We start from the raw sequence: 18,124 nt of genomic DNA on the forward strand, positions 1-18,124 counted from the left end.
ATTAAGAGGGGGTCCGCGTCGGAAAGGTTCGGGTGGAATCAACACGTACACATGTCCTTCCTTTCCCTTGCACTTTGGAGCATCTCTCCGTTATCCTAGTTGTGCTTAATCTGACGGCTACTACTGTACTTGCGGTAGTACTGCTCTATGGAGCGGTAGTACCGCAAGCACCTGCGGTAGTACCGCTGGGGGTCACGGTAGTACCGCTCCTCTGGAGCCTTAGTACCGTGGCTCCCAGGCCTAGTGCCGCTCCGGTACGGTAGTAGGGGCGGATGTAATTTTTTACATCCGCGCCCCCACGGTAGTACCGCACGTCCTGCGCGGTAGTACCGCGGGAGGCCACGGTAGTACCGCTCCCCCGGAGTCGTAGTACCGTGGCCCTCATACCTAGTACCGCTGCGTCACGGTAGTAGGAGCGGATGTAATTTTTTACATCCGCGCCTCCACGGTAGTACCGCGCCTCGTGCGCGGTAGTACCGCGTCGGATTTTTGCACTGTTTCATTTTCAGCGGAAGTAGGCACGGATGTAATTTATTTCATCCGCGCTCTTCGTAGGCATTGACTTTCCTGCCTTGCGGTAGTACCGCAAGGGGGAGCGGTAGTACCGCGCAAGCGGTAGTACTGCACTCAGTCAGGCAAGTCCCGGCCTCTGCTGCTGCCGCGGAAGTACCGTGGTCCTCCACGGTAGTACCATGTGGCCTTGCGGTAGTACCGCACCCCTGGAGCGGTAGTACCGCATGTCGCAGGCTGAACATGTGGATAACGGTTGGATCTTTTCCATGACTATAAAAGGGGCGTCTCCTACCTCTAGTTGACCACCTCTTCCACCTCTAAGCTCCATTGTTGCCTCAAGCTCCATTTTGGCCCGATCTCTCTCCCTAGCCAATCAAACTTGTTGATTTGCTCGGGATTGGGTGACAAGGGCCCGATCTACACTTCCACCAAGAGATATTCGATTCCCCCACTAATCCCTAGCGTATCTTGTTACTCTTGGGTGTTTGAGCACCCTAGACGGTTGAGGTCACCTCGAAGCCATACTCCATTGTGGTGAAGCTTCGTGGTGGTGTTGGGATCCTCCAAGTGTTGTGGAGATTGCCCCAACCTTGTTTGTAAAGGTTCGGTCGCCGCCTTCAAGGGCACCAATAGTGGAATCACGGCATCTCGCATTGTGTGAGGGCTTGAGGAGATTACGGTGGCCCTAGTGGCTTCTTGGGGAGCATTGTGCCTCCACACCGCTCTAACGGAGACGTACTTCCCCTTAAAAGGAAGGAACTTCGGTAACACATCCCCGTCTTCACCGGATCCACTCTTGGTTATATTGTGCCTTTACTTTTGCAAGCTTACTTGTGTTGTATCTATTGCTTGCTTGTGTGCTAGTTGTCATTGCATCATATAGGTTGTCCACGTAGTTGCATATCTAGACAACCTATTTTGTTGCAAGGTTTAAATTGCTAAAGAAAAGCTTAAAAATTGTTAGTTGCCTATTCACCCCCCCTCTAGTCAACCATATCGATCCTTTCATATGTGGATGTAAGAAAGTAGTTGAGGGCTTTGGAGCATATCACTAAGCATTTTTGAGCAAGAGCCTCATTAAGCATCACCTCATCCCTCCTTGATAGTATTGGATTTTCCTATAGACTCAATGTGATCTTGGATCACTAAAATAGAAAATGTAGAGTCTTGTGCTTTGAGCTTGAGCCAATCCTTTTGTCCTTAGCATTTTGAGTGATCCACTTTTCTCATCCATGCCATGCCAATCATTGAGCTTTCCTGAAATATTTATCTTGAAATAGCATTAGCTCAATGAGCTATATGTTGTTAGGAATTACCAAAACCACCAAGGGATAATTGCACTTTCACGGCCTCAGCTGGATCTAGAGTTCGAGGGATGTCACCGAGCTGAACATGTGCAGATCGCGGAGGTGCCATGCATTCGGTACTTGATCGGTTGGATCACGAAGACATTCGACTACATCAACCGCGTTACTTAACGCTTCCGCTTTCGGTCTATCAGGGTACATGGACACACTCTCCCCCTCATTGCTATGCATCACCTAGATAGATCTTGCATAATCGTAGGAATTTTTTTGAAATTACCGCGTTCCTCAACAGTGGCATCAGAGCCAGGTCTATGCATAGATGTTATATGCACGAGTAGAATACAAAGAGTTGTGGGTGATAATAGTCATACTGCTTACCAGCATGTCATACTTTGATTCGGCGGTATTGTTGGATGAAGCGGCCCGGACCGACATTACATGACCGCGTTCATGAGACTGGATCTACCAACCTGCTTATGCACATAGGTGGCTGGCGGGTGTCTTTTTCTCCAACTTTAGATGAATTGAGTGTGGCTATGCCTGGTCCTTGTTGAAGGTTAAAACAACACACTTGATGAAAAATCGTTGTGGTTTTGATGCGTAGGTAAGAACGGTTCTTGCTAGAAGCCCGTAGCAGCCACGTAAAACTTGCAACAATAAAGTAGAGGACGTCTAACTTGTTTTTGCAGGGCTTGCTATGATGTGATATGATCAAGGAATGATGTGATATAAATTGTTATATGAGATGATCATGTCTTGTAAAAAAGTTATCGGCAACTGGCAGGAGCCATATGGTTGTCGCTTTATTGTATGCAATGCAATCGCCATGTAATTGTTTTACTTTATCACTAAGCGGTAGCGATAGTCATAGTAACAATAGTTGGCGAGATGACAACGATGCTACGATGGAGATCAAAGGTGTCGTGCCGGTGACGATGGAGATCATGATGATGCTTCGGTGATGGAGATCATGAGCACAAGATGATGATGGACATATCATGTCACATATTTTGATTGCATGTGATGTTTATCTTTTATGCATCTTATTTTTCTTAGTACGGCGGTAGCATTATAAGATGACCCCTTACTAAATTTCAAGCTATAAGTGCTCTCCCTGAGTATGCACTATTGCTACAGCTCGTCGTGCCGAGACACCATGTGATGATCGGGTGTGATAAGCTCTACATTCACATACAACAGGTGCAAGCCAGTTTTGCACACGAAAAATACTTGGGTTAAACTTGACGAGCCTAGCATATGCAAATATGGCCTCGGAACACTGAGACCTAAAGGTCGAGCGTGAATCATATAGTAGATATGATCAACATAGTGATGTTCACCATTGAAAACTACTCCATCTCACATGATGATCGGACATGGCTTGGTTGATTTGGATCACGTGATCACTTAGATGATTAGAGGGATGTCTATCTAAGTGGGAGTTCTTAAGTAATATGATTAATTGAACTTTAATTTATCATGAACTTAGTACCTGATAGTATTTTGCATGTCCATGTTGTTGCAGATCAATGCCCCGTGCTACCGTTCCTTTGAATTTCAATGCGTTCCTAGAGAAAGCTAAGTTGAAAGATGATGGCAACAACTACACAGACTGGGTCTGTAACTTAAGGATTATCCTCATTGCTGCATAGAAGAATTACGTCCTGGAAGCACCGTTAGGTGTACCACCCGCGCCAGCAACTACAGACATTGTGAATGCCTGGCAGACGCGTGTTGATGACTACTCGATAGTTCAGTGAGCCATGCTTTATGGCTTAGAATCGGGACTTCAAAGACGTTTTGAATGTCATGGAGCATATGAGATGTTCAAAGAGTTGAAGTTAATATTTCAAGCAAATGCCCGAGTTGAGAGATATGAAGTCTCCAACAAGTTCTACAGCTGCAAAATGGAGGAGAATAGTTCTGTTAGTGAACACATACTCAGAATGTCTGGGTACCATAACCACTTGACTCAACTGGGAGTTAATTTTCCTGATGATAGTGTCACTCACAGAGTTCTTCAATCACTGCCACCAAGCTATAAAGGCTTTGTAATGAACTATAATATGCAAGGGATGAACAAAACTATTCCTGAGCTCTTCGCAATGCTAAAGGCTGCGAGGTAGAAATCAAAAACGAGCATCAAGTGTTGATAGTCAATAAGACCACTAGTTTCAAGAAAAAGGGCAAAGCGAAGAAGGGGAACTTCAAGAAGAACGGAAAAAAGGTTATTGCTCAAGAGAAGAAACCCAAGTCTGGACCTAAGCCTGAAACTGAGTGCTTCTACTGCAAAGGGACTGGTCACTCGAAGCGAAACTGCCCCAAGTATTTCGCGGATAAGAAGGGTGGCAAAGTGAAAGGTATATTTGATATACATGTTATTGATGTGTACTTAATTAATGCTCGCAATAGCACCTGGGTATTTGATACTGGTTCTATTGCTCATATTTGCAACTCAAAATAGGGGCTACGGATTAAGCGAAGATTGGCTAAGGATGAGGTGACGATGCGCATGGGAAATGGCTCCAAGGTCGATGTGATCGCCGTCGGCACGCTACCTCTACCTCTACCATCAGGATTAGTTTCAGACCTGAATAATTGTTATTTGGTGCCAGCGTTGAGCATGAACATTATATCTGGATCTTGTTTGATGCAAGACGATTATTCATTTAAATCAGAGAATAATGGTTGTTCTAGTTATATGAGTAATATCTTTTATGGTCATGCACCCCTGTTGAGTGGTCTATTTTTGTTGAATCTCGATAGTGATGATACACATATTCATAATATTGAAGCCAAAAGATGCAAAGTTAATAATGATAGTGCAACTTATTTGTGGCACTGCCGTTTGGGTCATATCGGTGTAAAGCGCATGAAGAAACTCCATGCCGATGGACTTTTGGAATCACTTGATTATGAATCACTTGGTGCTTGTGAACCGTGCCTTATGGGTAAGATGACTAAAACTCCATTCTCCGGAACAATGGAACGAGCTACTGACTTATTGGAAATAATACATACTGATGTATGCGGTCCAATGAGTATTGAGGCTCGTGGTGGGTGTTGTTATTTTCTTACCTTCACAGATGATTTTAGCAGATACTGTTATATCTACTTAATGAAGCATAAGTCTGAAACATTTGAAAAGTTCAAAGAATTTCAGAGTGAAGTGGAAAATCATCGTAACAAGAAAATTAAGTTTCTACGATCTGACCGTGGAGGAGAATGTTTGAGTTACGAGTTTGGTCTTCATTTGAAACAACATGGGATAGTTTCACAACTAACATCACCTAGAACACCACAGCGAAATGGTGTGTCCGAACATCGTAACCGTACTTTATTGGATATGGTGCGATCTATGATGTCTCTTACTGATTTACCGCTATAGTTTTGGGGTTATGCTTTAGAGACGGCCGCATTCACTTTAAATAGGGCACCATCAAAATCCGTTGAGACGACGCCTTATGAACTATGGTTTGGCAAGAAACCAAAGTTGTCATTTCTTAAAGTTTGGGGATGCGATGCTTATGTGAAAAAGCTTCAACCTGATAAGCTCGAACCCAAATCGGAGAAGTGTGTCTTCATAGGATACCCAAAGGAAACTGTTGGGTACACCTTCTATCACAGATCCAAAGGCAAAATCTTTGTTGCTAAGAATGGATCCTTTCTAGAGAAGGAGTTTCTCTAAAAAGAAGTGAGTGGGAGGAAAGTAGAACTTGATGAGGTAATTGTACCTTCTCCCTTATTGGAAAGTAGTTCATCATAGAAATCAGTTCCAGTGATTCCTACACCAATTAGTGAGGAAGTTAATGATGATGATCATGGAACTTCAGATCAAGTTACTACCGAACCTCGTAGGTCTTCTAGAGTAAGATCCGCACTAGAGTGGTACGGTAATCCTGTTCTAGAAGTCATGTTACTGGACCATGATGAACCTATGAACTATGAGGAAGTGATGATGAGCCCAGATTCCGCCAAATGGCTTGAGGCCATGAAATCTGAGATGGGATCCATGTATGAGAACAAGGTGTGGACTTTGGTGGACTTGCCCGATGATCAGCAAGCCATAGAAAATAAATGGATCTTTAAGAAGAAGACCAACACCGATGGTAATGTTACTGTCCACAAAGCTCACCTTGTTGCGAAAGGTTTTCGACAAGTTCAAGGAGTTGACTATGATGAGACTTTCTCACCCGTAGCGATGCTTAAGTCTGTCCGAATCATGTTAGCGATTGCCGCATTTTATGATTATGAAATTTGGCAGATGGATGTCAAAACTGCATTCCTGAATGTATTTCTAGAAGAAGAGTTGTATATGATGCAACCAGAAGGTTTTGTCGATCCAAAAGGTGCTAACAAAGTGTGCAAGCTCCAGCGATCCATTTATGGACTGGTGCAAGCCTCTCGGAGTTGGAATAAATGCTTTGATAGTGTGATCAAAGCATATGGTTTTATACAGACTTTTGGAGAAGCCTGTATTTACAAGAAAGTGAGTGGGAGCTCTATAGCATTTCTGATATTATATGTGGATGACATATTGTTGATTGGAAATGATATAGAATTTCTGGATAGCATAAAGGGATACCTGAATAAGAGTTTTTCTATGAAAGACCTCGGAGAAGCTGCTTACATATTGGGCATCAAGACCTATATAGATAGATCAAGACGCTTAATTGGACTTTCACAAAGCACATACCTTGATAAAGTTTTGAAGAAGTTCAAAATGGATCAGTCAAAGAAAGGGTTCTTGCCTATGTTATAGGGTGTGAAGTTGAGTCGGACTCAATGCACGACCACTGCGGAAGATAGAGAAAATGAAAGTCATTCCCTATGCTTCAGCCATAGGTTCTATCATGTATGCAATGTTGTGTACCAGACCTGATGTGTGCCTTGCTATAAGCATAGCAGGGAGGTATCAAAGTAACCCAGGAGTGGAACACTGGACAACGGTCAAGAACATCCTGAAATACCTGAAAAGTACTAAGGATATGTTTCTCGTTTATGGAGGTAAAAAGAGCTCGTCGTAAACGGTTACGTCGATGCAAGCTTTGACACTGATCCAGATGACTCCAAGTCACAAACCGGATACATATTTTTATTGAATAGAGGAGCTGTCAGTTGGTGCAGTTCCAAGAAAAGCATTGTGGCGGGATCTACATGTGAAGCAGAGTACATTGCTGCTTCGGAAGCAGCAAATGAAGGAATTTGGATGAAGGAGTTCATATCCGATCTAGGTGTCATACCTAGTGCATCGGGTCCAATGAAAATCTTTTGTGACAATACTGGTGCAATTGCCTTGGCAAAGGAATCCAGATTTCACAAGAGAACCAAGCACATCAAGAGACGCTTCAATTCCATCCTTCATCAAGTGTCGGAGGGGGACACAGAGATTTGCAAGATACACACGGATCTGAATGTTGCAGACCCATTGACTAAGCCTCTTCCACGAGCAAAACATGATCAACACCAAAGCTCCATGGGTGTTAGAATCGTTACCATGTAATATAAATTATTGACTCTAGTGGGAGACTGGAGGAAATATGCCCTAGAGGCAATAATAAAGTTATTATTTATTTCCTTATTTCATGATAAATGTTTATTATTCATGCTAGAATTGTATTAACCGGAAACTTAATACATGTGTGAATACATAGACAAAACATATTGTCCCTAGTATGCCTCTACTTGACTAGCTCGTTAATCAAAGATGGTTAAGTTTCCTAACCATAGACATGTGTTGTCATCTGATCAACGAGATCACATCATTAGGAGAATGATGTGATGGACATGACCCATTTGTTAGCTTAGCATTATGATCGTGTCAGTTTCATTGCTACTGCTTTCTTCATGACTTATACAAGTTCCTCAGACTATGAGATTATGCAACTCCTGAATACCGGAGGAACACTTTGTGTTCTACCAAACGTCACAATGTAAATGGGTGATTATAAAAGTGCTCTACAGGTGTCTCCGAAGGTGTTTGTTAGGTTGGCATAGATCGAGATTAGGATTTGTCACTCCATGTTTCGGAGAGGTATCTATGGGCCCTCTCGGTAATACTCATCACTATAAGCCTTGCAAGCGTTGTGATTAATGAGTTAGTTGCAGGATGAAGTATTACAGAACGAGTAAAGAGACTTGCTGGTAATCAGATTGAACTAGGTATGATGATACCGATGATCGAATCTCGGGCAAGTAACATACCGATGACAAAGGGAACAACGTATGTTGTTATGCGGTTTGACCGATAAAGATCTTCGTAGCATATGTAGGAACCAATATGAGAATCCAGGTTCCGCTATTGGTTATTGACCGAAGACGTGTCTCGGTCATGTCTACATAGTTCTCGAACCCGTAGGGTCCGCACGCTTAAAGTTCGATGACGATTGGTATTATGAGTTTATGTGATTTGATGTACCGAACGTTGTTCGGAGTCCCAGATGATATCACGGACATGACAAGGAGTCTCAAAATGGTCGAGACATAAAGATTGATATATTGGACGGCTATATTCGGACACTAGAAGTGTTCTGGAGAAGTTTCGGATAAAACCGGAGTACCGGAGGGTTACCGGAACCCCCCCCCCCCCCCGGGGGGGGGGGGGTTAATGGGCCTCATGGCCAAGTGGTGGAAGAGAGGAGGCAGGCCAAGATGTGGCGTGCGCCCCCTAGCCCAAACCAAATTGGACTAAGGTGGCCGTCCCCCCTTTTCTTCTCCCCCTCCATCCTTCTCCTCCTAGTTGGACTAGGAAAGGGGGGAACTTACTCCAACTTGGAGTAGAACCCCCCCCCCTTGGAAGCCCCCTTGAGGACGACCGACCCCCTCCTCTCCTCCTTTATATACAGGGGAAGGGGGCACCCCATAGACACACAAGTTGATCAAGTTGATCTTTTAGTCGTGTGCGGTGCCCCCCTCCATAGATTTCCACCTCGGTCATATCGTTGTAGTGCTTAGGTGAAGCCTTGCGCAGGTAAGGCGGCAACTTCATCATCACCGTCACCATGCTGTCGTCCTGATAGAACTCTCCCTCAGCCTCAGCTGGATCTAGAGTTCGAGGGACGTCACCGAGCTGAACGTGTGCAGATCGTGGAGGTGTCGTGCGTTCGGTACTTGATCGGTTGGATCGCGAAGACGTTCGACTACATCAACCGCGTTACTTAACGCTTCCGCTTTTGGTCTACGAGGGTACGTGGACAGACTCTCCCCCTCGTTGCTATGCATCACCTAGATAGATCTTGCGTGATCGTAGGAATTTTTTTGAAATTACCGCGTTCCCCAACAACATGCCCCCCAAGCTAGGTGGAGGGAACCCTAGAGGGGGCGCCCCACCTCTCCTGGTAACGTGAGACGGGGTGAGGGGGCGCTCACCCCCTTAGTGGGCCCGCGTGCCCCCTCCTCTAGGCCCATGAGGCCCCCAACACTTGTCGGGGCCTCCCGAAACCCCTTTCGGCCATGCCAGTTATCACCCGGTACCCCCGGAACAATTCCGGACTCCAATACCATTCGTCCAATATATCAATCTTCACCCTGGACCATTCCGAAGTTCCTCGTCATGTCCAGGATCTCATCCGGGACCCCAAACAACCTTTGGTAACCACCATAATGACTCAAGTATACTTATATCGTCACCAAACATTAAGCGTGTAGACCATCTGGGTTCGAGAACTATGCAGACATGACTGAGACACCTCTACGGTCAATAACCAATAGAGGGACCTGGATGCCCATATTTGTTCCTACATATTCTATGAATATCTTATCGGTCGAACCTCGATGTCAAGGATTCTGCTAATCCCGTATGCAGTTCCCTTTGTCTATCTGTATGTTACTTGCCCGAGATTTGATCGTCGGTATCCCCATACCTAGTTCAATCTCGTTACTGGTAAGTCTCTTTACTCATTTCGTAATACAAGTTCCCGTGGCTAACCCATTAGTCACATTGCTTGCAAGCTTACTACGGTGTTATATTACCGAGTGGGCCCTGAGATACCTCTCTGTCATACGGAGTAACAAATCCCAGTCTTGATCCATGCCAACTAAACAGACACCCTCAGAGATACATGTAGAGCACCTTTATAGTCACCCAGTTACGTTGTGACGTTTGGTACACACAAGGCACTCCTTCGGTGTCAGTGAGTTGCATGATCTCATGGCCATAGGAACATATACTTGACATGCAGAAAACAATAGCAATAAACTTGACATGATCATATGCTATGTTCATAGTTTGGGTCTTGTCCATCACATCATTCTCCTAATGATGTGATCCCGTTACCAAATGACAACTCATGTCCATAGCTAGGAAACCATAGCCATCTTTTATCAGCGAGCTAGTCCGGTAGAGGCTTACTAGGGACATGTTTGTGGGATTACGGGTTCTGCAAACCCTTGAGAGGTTCGAACTCTGGGGTGTGTGCGAAGATCTCACTCTCCCTAGTCTACCGGCTCGCTAATATCATAGCCTAATGCGTCGAGCTCGAAGGAAACGGGACACAGTAGTTTACCCAGGTTCGGGCCACCTTGCGGTGTAAAACCCTACTCCTGCTTTGTGGTGGATTTACCTCGAGGGGCTGAGGAAGAACTAGTATAGTGGAGAACAACCTCAGGAGGCGTGTTCTTGTGCTCAAGTGAGTTGGTGCGCTGGTGAGGGTGGAATGGATCCAATCCCCCCCCCCTTGGTGGTGGCTAGGTCCTATTTATAGTGGCCTTGGTCCTCTTCCCGAATGGAGGCGGGAAGGGATCCCACAGCGGCCAAATTTGAAGGGAGACAACAAGTACATCTTATCTTGACTAAAGTGGTCTTCGCCTGCAAAAGCCTCTGGTCATGACGCTGCAGTGGGCTCGGCGACAACCTCCGTTCCGCCATCCTGGCGGTCTTGGTCTTGTTGCACGGGAATGGAAACCTTTGTTTGCTTCCTTGGGACTCCGCGTCTACTGCTTGCCTCCTTTGCACCAAACAGGAAACTGGTACTCTGTGCCCGCTGGCACCCGCCTGGCCTCGATCGTCATGGATTGCATAGAAACCTCCGCTCCTCGGGAGCCAGCCTGCAGAGGTCGATCCCCTAGGAGGTCTTTGTGTCGTCCGCCTCGCGAGGGTCTTGGGTTGTCAATGTCGATACTGGGCCGTACCAGGCCATTGGTGGAGCCACGCCACGGGCCACAGGCAGGCAAGTCTGGGTACCCCCGTATCCAGAACGCCGACAGTAGCCCCCGGGCCCAAGGCGCCCTCGAACTTGGCTTCTAGGCGAAGCCAAAGGGCAAGTGCAGAGCGCCGCAGGCACTAACCACCTGCGGCCTTGGGCGATGCATGGCGATTGATGGGATGTGGGTGTCTCCACTTCCCCATGCTGCCTCGGCAACTGCCTGACTTGACGAGTCGATGTTGCTTGCAGAGAAGACATCATTGCGCGGGATCGTGGAGGCCGGTGGTTGGGCTTCCTCCGACTATAAATGAGGGGAGGGGCTGAGCCCCCCTCGCTCATCTCTATCTTCATCTTCTCGCTGTCTGTTCCTTATTCTTCTCCCCCTTGTCGTAGTTGCGAGGCTCATGGCACCGGCGAGGAGGTTCACGGTCGCTGAGAAAGGAAACGCCCCTAAGGAGGGGCCAGCTTTGCCTCCGCCCAAGAGGGGTCGCGGCCGTCCCCGCAAGCATGCCGCGACCACGGCGGCAGCCCCCAGGAAGCATAGGCGCGCTTCTCCAGGAGCTGGCATCCACTATGGTGCTTCTTCTCGTGGCGGGGGCCACCGGCCACAGGGCAGCCCCTGCGACAAGGGGAGGCGCACTATGGTCGCCCGTCCTCCCCACTGCGCTTCCCCTTGATAGATGTGCTGCCGGACTTCGTCGTGTGGTCAGAGAGGCCCACCGGCACCTTGCTCCGGCTTCCACGCTTCTTCACCGACGAGCTGCCGGCCTCGGGACTCGACGGCCTCTGACTGCAGGCTGACGACTGCTGCAGCAGGGCCTCATGGGTTGGGATCGAGGTCACCGCTGCAGGTAGCACGGTCTTGGCCCGCGGCTAGCAGACGTTTGCCCGTGCGCCATGCCTGAGCGGGAGGTGCACCCTCCACTTCAAGTACGACGGCCTTGTGACCCTCTTCGTGAGGGTATTCAGGGAAGACGACCGCCGCGTGGGGTGCTGCCCAGAAGACGGCAGCGACGACTATGAGATTGGCCTTGACGTTGGCTATGTCGGCGACAAGGGTGAGCTTGGCCTTGATGACGTCTGCACTTCCTCCCGCAGCGGCGGCTCTTCTTCGGGCGATAGCTCCAGCAGCGGCGGCTACGACCAACCTCCACGCCGCCAAACTCGCATCGAGGAATGTGGCGGATCGTCTCGCCGCTGCGCCCTAGTGAAGCAGGAGGAGGGCTCGATCTGAGCTCGGGGCTGCCGAGCTTGGCTTCAGGACCCACTGCAGCCTCACGGGCCACTTCTGTTTAACCTTTCCTTTCTTCTGCAATTTGAAAAAAAAGTAGGGTGCCCCGCTGGGGTATGTAATGAACTGTGGCGTGATATTTGTATTCTGAGTAGGCACGGGTAGGGAAACTTAGCTTGACATGCTCGCGGTAGCTTCCCACCTCACGGGGGCACGACCCTTGATGCCTGGCGGAGCCCCGTTTCCTGATGACTCGGGGGCCATCGATCTCGGGAGGTGTTGTAGGTCTCGGGAGACAACGTAGAGCTGCTGCAGAGTTGTTTAAAGAAAAACTTTAACGGGGCATCTCATTCTTCCTTGCGCGAGCCCCCTGCCACAGGCTTAGCTGCGGCTTAACGCACCACGTCGTGTTGCCTAAGGGGCACGGACATGAGAGGGCGCGCATGCTCGCGAGCTCGATCGAGGGTGTCTTGCGAGGATTAAGAAAGGCGAAGCACTGGGGCAACGAGGTTTCGGTGAGGCATGCTTGCATGTGGGTAGACCCGAGCGTACACACCTGCCTAGCCCCCATGCGCAGGGTGCGCAAGGAAGAGCGACAGACAACTGTCGCCCTTTCCTGGCCAAGGCTAAGAACGAGTGGAGTGAGAGGAGAGAAAACCCAACTTGGCGAATCAAAACGCGAAAAATTCCAAATTCATTAAGAGACTGCGAACCAACTATAGAAAGCAAGCAAATGAACAGCCGCGTCCGACACCTAGTCTAGTCTTCTCACCAGTGCGGAGCTAAATGCTGCCACTAGGACATGGGAGGGAGCCCCCGTGAGGCCCGCGGGCGACACTCGGGATACTCCGGGGCGTGTACAACCCCATTGATTATTACGTGAGAGTGTCACGAGCAGAGACCTTCACAGGCGTGAGCCTTGCTTCATGGGTAGAACTTCCGGAGGTGCTGGATGTTCCAGGCATTCTGGATGGGGATCCCATCCCGTGTCTCCAGGCGCGCGACGCTAGGCCTGGAGACACGGGCAATCCTAAAAAGGCCCTCCCACATGGGAGAGAGCTTGTGCAGCCCTTCCCTGGAGAGCACCCGCCTCAGGATGAGATCTCCCTCCTCAAGCGGACATTGCAGCAGTGGTACCACCGCAGCGCCTGCTGGTACCTTGCCGCTCAGAGCGAGGCTTGACGGCGGCATTCCTTCCCCAGCACGAGATCCATCCCCCGCATGGCGTCCTGACATGCCTTGTCGAACGCCAAGACCCACGTGGAGCGATGCTTGACCTCGTGTGGGAGAACCGCTTCAACTCCGTAGATGAGGAAGAACGGGGTTTCGCCGGTCGGCTTGGCCGCGGTGGTGCGGATGGACCAAAGTACTGATTGGAGCTCGTCGAGCCAGCCCTTGCCGCAGGCCTCGAGCTTCTTCTTGAAGGTCCTTGTCTTGAGGCCTCTCAGGACCTCCGTGTTGGCGCGCTCGTCCTGGCCGTTGCTTCTGGGGTGTGCCACCAAAGCATAGCATATCTGCGTTCCAAGGTTAGCACAATATGTTTTGAAAAGGTTGTTGGTGAATTGCGAGCCATTGTTGGCGATGATGCGATTAGGAACCCCAAACCGACTCGTGATGCCCTTGATGACCTTGACAGTTGAGCCGGCCGGGATGGCACGAACAACTTCCACCTCCGCCCACTTGGTGAACTTGTCGATGGCGACGTAGAGGTAGCGGTAGCCCCTTGGCGCTCGGGGAAATGGTCCCAAGATGTCTAGCCCCCAGACCACGAACGGCCATGTGAGCGGGATAGTCTGGAGGCCCTACGCTGGCTGGTGGATCTGCTTGGTGTGGAATTGGCAGGCTTCACGGGATCTCACCAGCTCGGTGGCGTCATTGAGTGCCGTGGGCCAATAGAACCCACTGCGGAACGCCTTGCCCACGAGGGTGTGCAATGAAGAGTGGTGCCCGCAGTCCCCGCCGTGTATGTCGGCCAGTAGCTCAAGCCCCTGTTCCCTGGAGATGCATTGCAGAGAAATATCGTTGGGCTTCTTATAGTACAACTCATCATCCTGGATGCAGTATGCGGTGGCCTGGCGAGCCACGCGCTCTGCATCTTCCTTCGTCTCCGGCAGGGTCCCCTAAAGCAAGTACACCTTGAACTCCTCGGTCCAGCACCCCTCCTGGGGCTCAAGCGCGAGGAGCAGACGGGCCCCCGAGGTCGGGCCGCAAGCAGGGACACCTACCATAGGGGCTCGGGGGAGATCCTCCTAAGGCTGTGCTGGTTCCGCAGCAAGGGGAGCTGCTGACGGCTTGAAGAGTCGCTCTTCAAAAATGCCCGGCTCCTGAGGCAGGCGCCGGGACGCCCTTTTGGCGATGTCGTCCGCCTCCTTGTTTGTGCCTCGCGGCACGTGTTGCAATTCCAAGCCCAAGAATTGCTTTTCCATCTTGAGTACCCCTTCCAGGTACGCCTCCATGTGCTTGTCCTTCGGAGTATACTATTTGTTGGAGAGGTTGACGAGGAGCTAGGAATCGCCCCTGATGGTGAGGCACTGCACCCTCAGCGCTGCTCCAGCTCTGAGGCCGGCAATTAGGCCCTCAAACTCTATGATGTTGTTGGAGACCTTCTCGCCCTGCTGGAAGTAGAGTTGCACAACATAGCAGAGCTTGTCCTGGGTGGGTGAGATGAGCACTGCTCCAGCCCCCGCGCCTTGACGTGCGAACGCACCGTCGAAGTACATGATCCACCCATGCGGTGCCTCGTCTCCGGGCAAGAGGGAGTGATCCTCGCATATTCTACGGTCGAGGGTGTTAGTCCATTTCGCCATGAAATCTGCGAGGGTCGCGCCCTTGATGACCCTGGTGGTGCTTAACTCCAGCTAGAACGTCTACAGCTCAATGTTCCATTCTGCGACCCTTCCAGCGGCGTCAGGGCTTCGGAGTACTCTCTCCAATGGGTAGGCTGAGACGACCTTGATGGGGTGGCCCTGGAAGTAGTGGCGCAGCATCCGGGAGGTGATGAGGAGCGCGAGCAAGAGCTTTTGCAACATGGGGTAGCGTGCTCGCGCCTCTCATAGCACCATGCTGACGAAGTAGACTGGATGCTTGATGAGGGAGGAGGTGTTGGTGAGGTCTTTTACCTCTTGAGGGTGCGAGCCTTCAGGAGTCTTGCTGTTTGCCGCATCAGCTGCGGCCTCATGAGCCCCACCAGCTGGGGGGGTCGACTGGGGCCTCAGGAGTAGTGTTGTACAGTGGTGCGGTTGAGGCCTCAGGAGCTCTGTCCTAGGGCTGAGGTAGCTTGTACGGTGCCGAGGAGCCCCGCCGTGGGCCCTCAGTCAGGCGCTCTTCTCTCAGCACCACCAGAGTGGCGCTAGCGGAGTGAGGCGTATCGGCCAAGTAGAGCACCAAGGGCTCGAGGGGCGCGGTGCCACCATCACGGTGGGCTAGTGAGGTATCTATTAAGGTCTTGGAAAGCCGCGTCAGCTTCAGGGGTCCACTCGAACGACCCTTTCCTTTTCATCAGTTTGAAGAACGGGAGGGAACGCTCCCCTAACTTTGAGATGAAGCGCCCTAGTGAGGTCACACAGCCCGCCAGCTTCTACATCTCCTTGAGGGTTTGTGGCGGGCTCATGTCTTCTATGGCCTTGACTTTCTCTGGGTTGACCTCGATTCCTCTGTGTGACACCAAGAAACCCAGCAGTTTGCCGGAGGGGATGCCAAACATACACTTCTCAGGGTTGAGTCGCAGGTCCACCTTGCGCAGGCTAGCAAATGTTTCCTCCAGGTCCTCGATCAAGGTCCTTGCCTCCCGAGATTTTACCACTATGTCATCAATGTAGGCCTCAACGTTCCTCCCGAGTTGTTGGCCCAAAGCGATGTGCATTAGCTGCTGAAAGGTGGCTCCGGCATTACGCAGTCCCAATGGCATGCAGGTATAGCAGTACACCCCACATGGGGCCAGGAACACCGTCTTCTCCACATCTTGCACAACCATCTTGATCTGGTGGTAACCCAAGAAGGTGTCCAAGAAGCATAACAGATCACACTCAGCGGTGGAGTCGACGATCTGGTCGATGCACGGGAGCGGGAAGGGGTCCTGAGGGCAATCCTTGTTGAGGTTGGTGAAGTCGACACACATGCGCTCCTTCCCACCCTTCTTGGGGACAACAATCGGGTTCGCTAGCCACTCCGGGTACCGCACCTCCCAGATGACGCCGGCATCCAACAGCTTGCGGGCCTCTTGGATGATGAACGCTTGCTTCTCGGTGGACTGCCGCCGTGCCTTCTGCTTCACTGGGCGCACGTTTGGACACACCTTCAGGTGGTGCTCGATTATCCCCCTCAGGATTCCAACCAGGTCCTTGGGTCCCCATGCGAACACTTCCTTGTTAGCGCGCAAGAAGCTGACCAACGCCCTCTCCTGGTCTAGAGAGAGGCCGACACCTATGGTGAAGGTGGCGCCAGACGCTCCGTCTTTGTCAACTGGTACCTGCTTCGTCTCAGCTCGATCTTGAGAAAACAACTGTTTCTTCTTGGCCGGCGTAGCCACCGGGGCCTCCGGGGCTCCTTTCCCATTCGGCCGCGCGGCTGCTGCGGTCTTCAACATGAGCTTGAGAGCCAGCAGTGCATCTTTGGTGTCTCCTGCCACCGTAAGGATGCCGCTACTCCCTGGCATCTTCATGAGGTTGTAGGCTGGGTGAGTTGCCGCCATGAACTTGGCTAGAGCCGGGTACCCAAGGATGGCGTTGTACGGGAGGCTGATCCGGGCGATGTCAAAGTCGATAAGCTTAGTGCGGTAGTTGTCGCGGGTCCTAAAGGTGACGGGGAGGCGGATCTGCCCCAAGGGCTGGTGGAGCCGTCGCTGACACCGGAGAAGAGCTTGGTCGGGCGGAGCCGGCCATAAGGTACGTGGAGCAAGCCGAATGCCTCCACAGAGAGCACGTTGAGGCCGACCCCGCCGTCGATGAGGGTCTTGGTGACTGCCACGTTGCAGATGGTGGGGGTGCAAAGCATCGGGGGCGCGCCTGCGCCCGCTGTGGAAGTAGGGCGGTCCACTGAATCGAAGGTGAGGTCGGCCTTGGGTGCCGCCCAGCCCGGGGGAGCCCCCGGCTGCACGCAGGCGGCACCCACTTGGCGAAAGAACTGCTTGACATGGCGGTCTAAGGATGGCACTTGCGAGCCGTCGAGGAGGGCTGCAACGGCGTGGGGCGTCGACGCTGTGAAGCACACGATGAAGAGGCCGCGCAACTCCTCTCAGGAAGCCACAGAAGATTCTGGCAAGTTGAGCAGCCAGGCACGTGGCACACCCACGAGGGCCATGGGGAGCCAGTTGGCCATGACCTTGTCGTCCCCGCCGACTGCCCAAACTGCCTCCTCGTAAGCCTGGAGGAAGCCAGTCGGATCTACCGCGCCGTCATAGCGGGGCGGCAGCTCCGGCCTGAACTTGGGTGGCCACTGCACCCGCCGCAGAGTGGGGGTGAAGGCTCGATGGCGCATGGCTCCCCTGTAGGTGCGCGACGGTCCAGTCGGCATTGGAGCGCCCGCCATTGGGGCCGGCAGCGGAGCGCAGCGGATGAAGCGGCGGGCCTTCGACGCACCCCTACCCAGCGCGCCAAATGTCGGATTACGGGTTCTGCAAACCCTTGAGAGGTTCGAACTCTGGGGTGCGTGTGATGATCTCACTCTCCCCAGTCTGCCGACTCACTAATCTCATAGCCTAACGCGTCGAGCTCGAAGGAAACGGGACACAGCAGTTTACCCAGGTTCAAGCCACCTTGCGGTGTAAAACCCTACTCCTACTTTATGATGGATTTGCCTCGAGGGGCTGAGGAAGAACTAGTATAGTGGAGAACAACCTCAGGAGGCGTGTTCTTGGGCTCAAGTGAGCTGGTGAGCTGGTGAGGGTGGAATGGATCTGATCCTCCCCCCTTGGTGGTGGGTAGGTCCTATTT

This window comes from Triticum aestivum, chromosome 7B (assembly GCF_018294505.1).
Source record: "Triticum aestivum cultivar Chinese Spring chromosome 7B, IWGSC CS RefSeq v2.1, whole genome shotgun sequence".
Lineage (NCBI taxonomy): Eukaryota > Viridiplantae > Streptophyta > Magnoliopsida > Poales > Poaceae > Triticum > Triticum aestivum.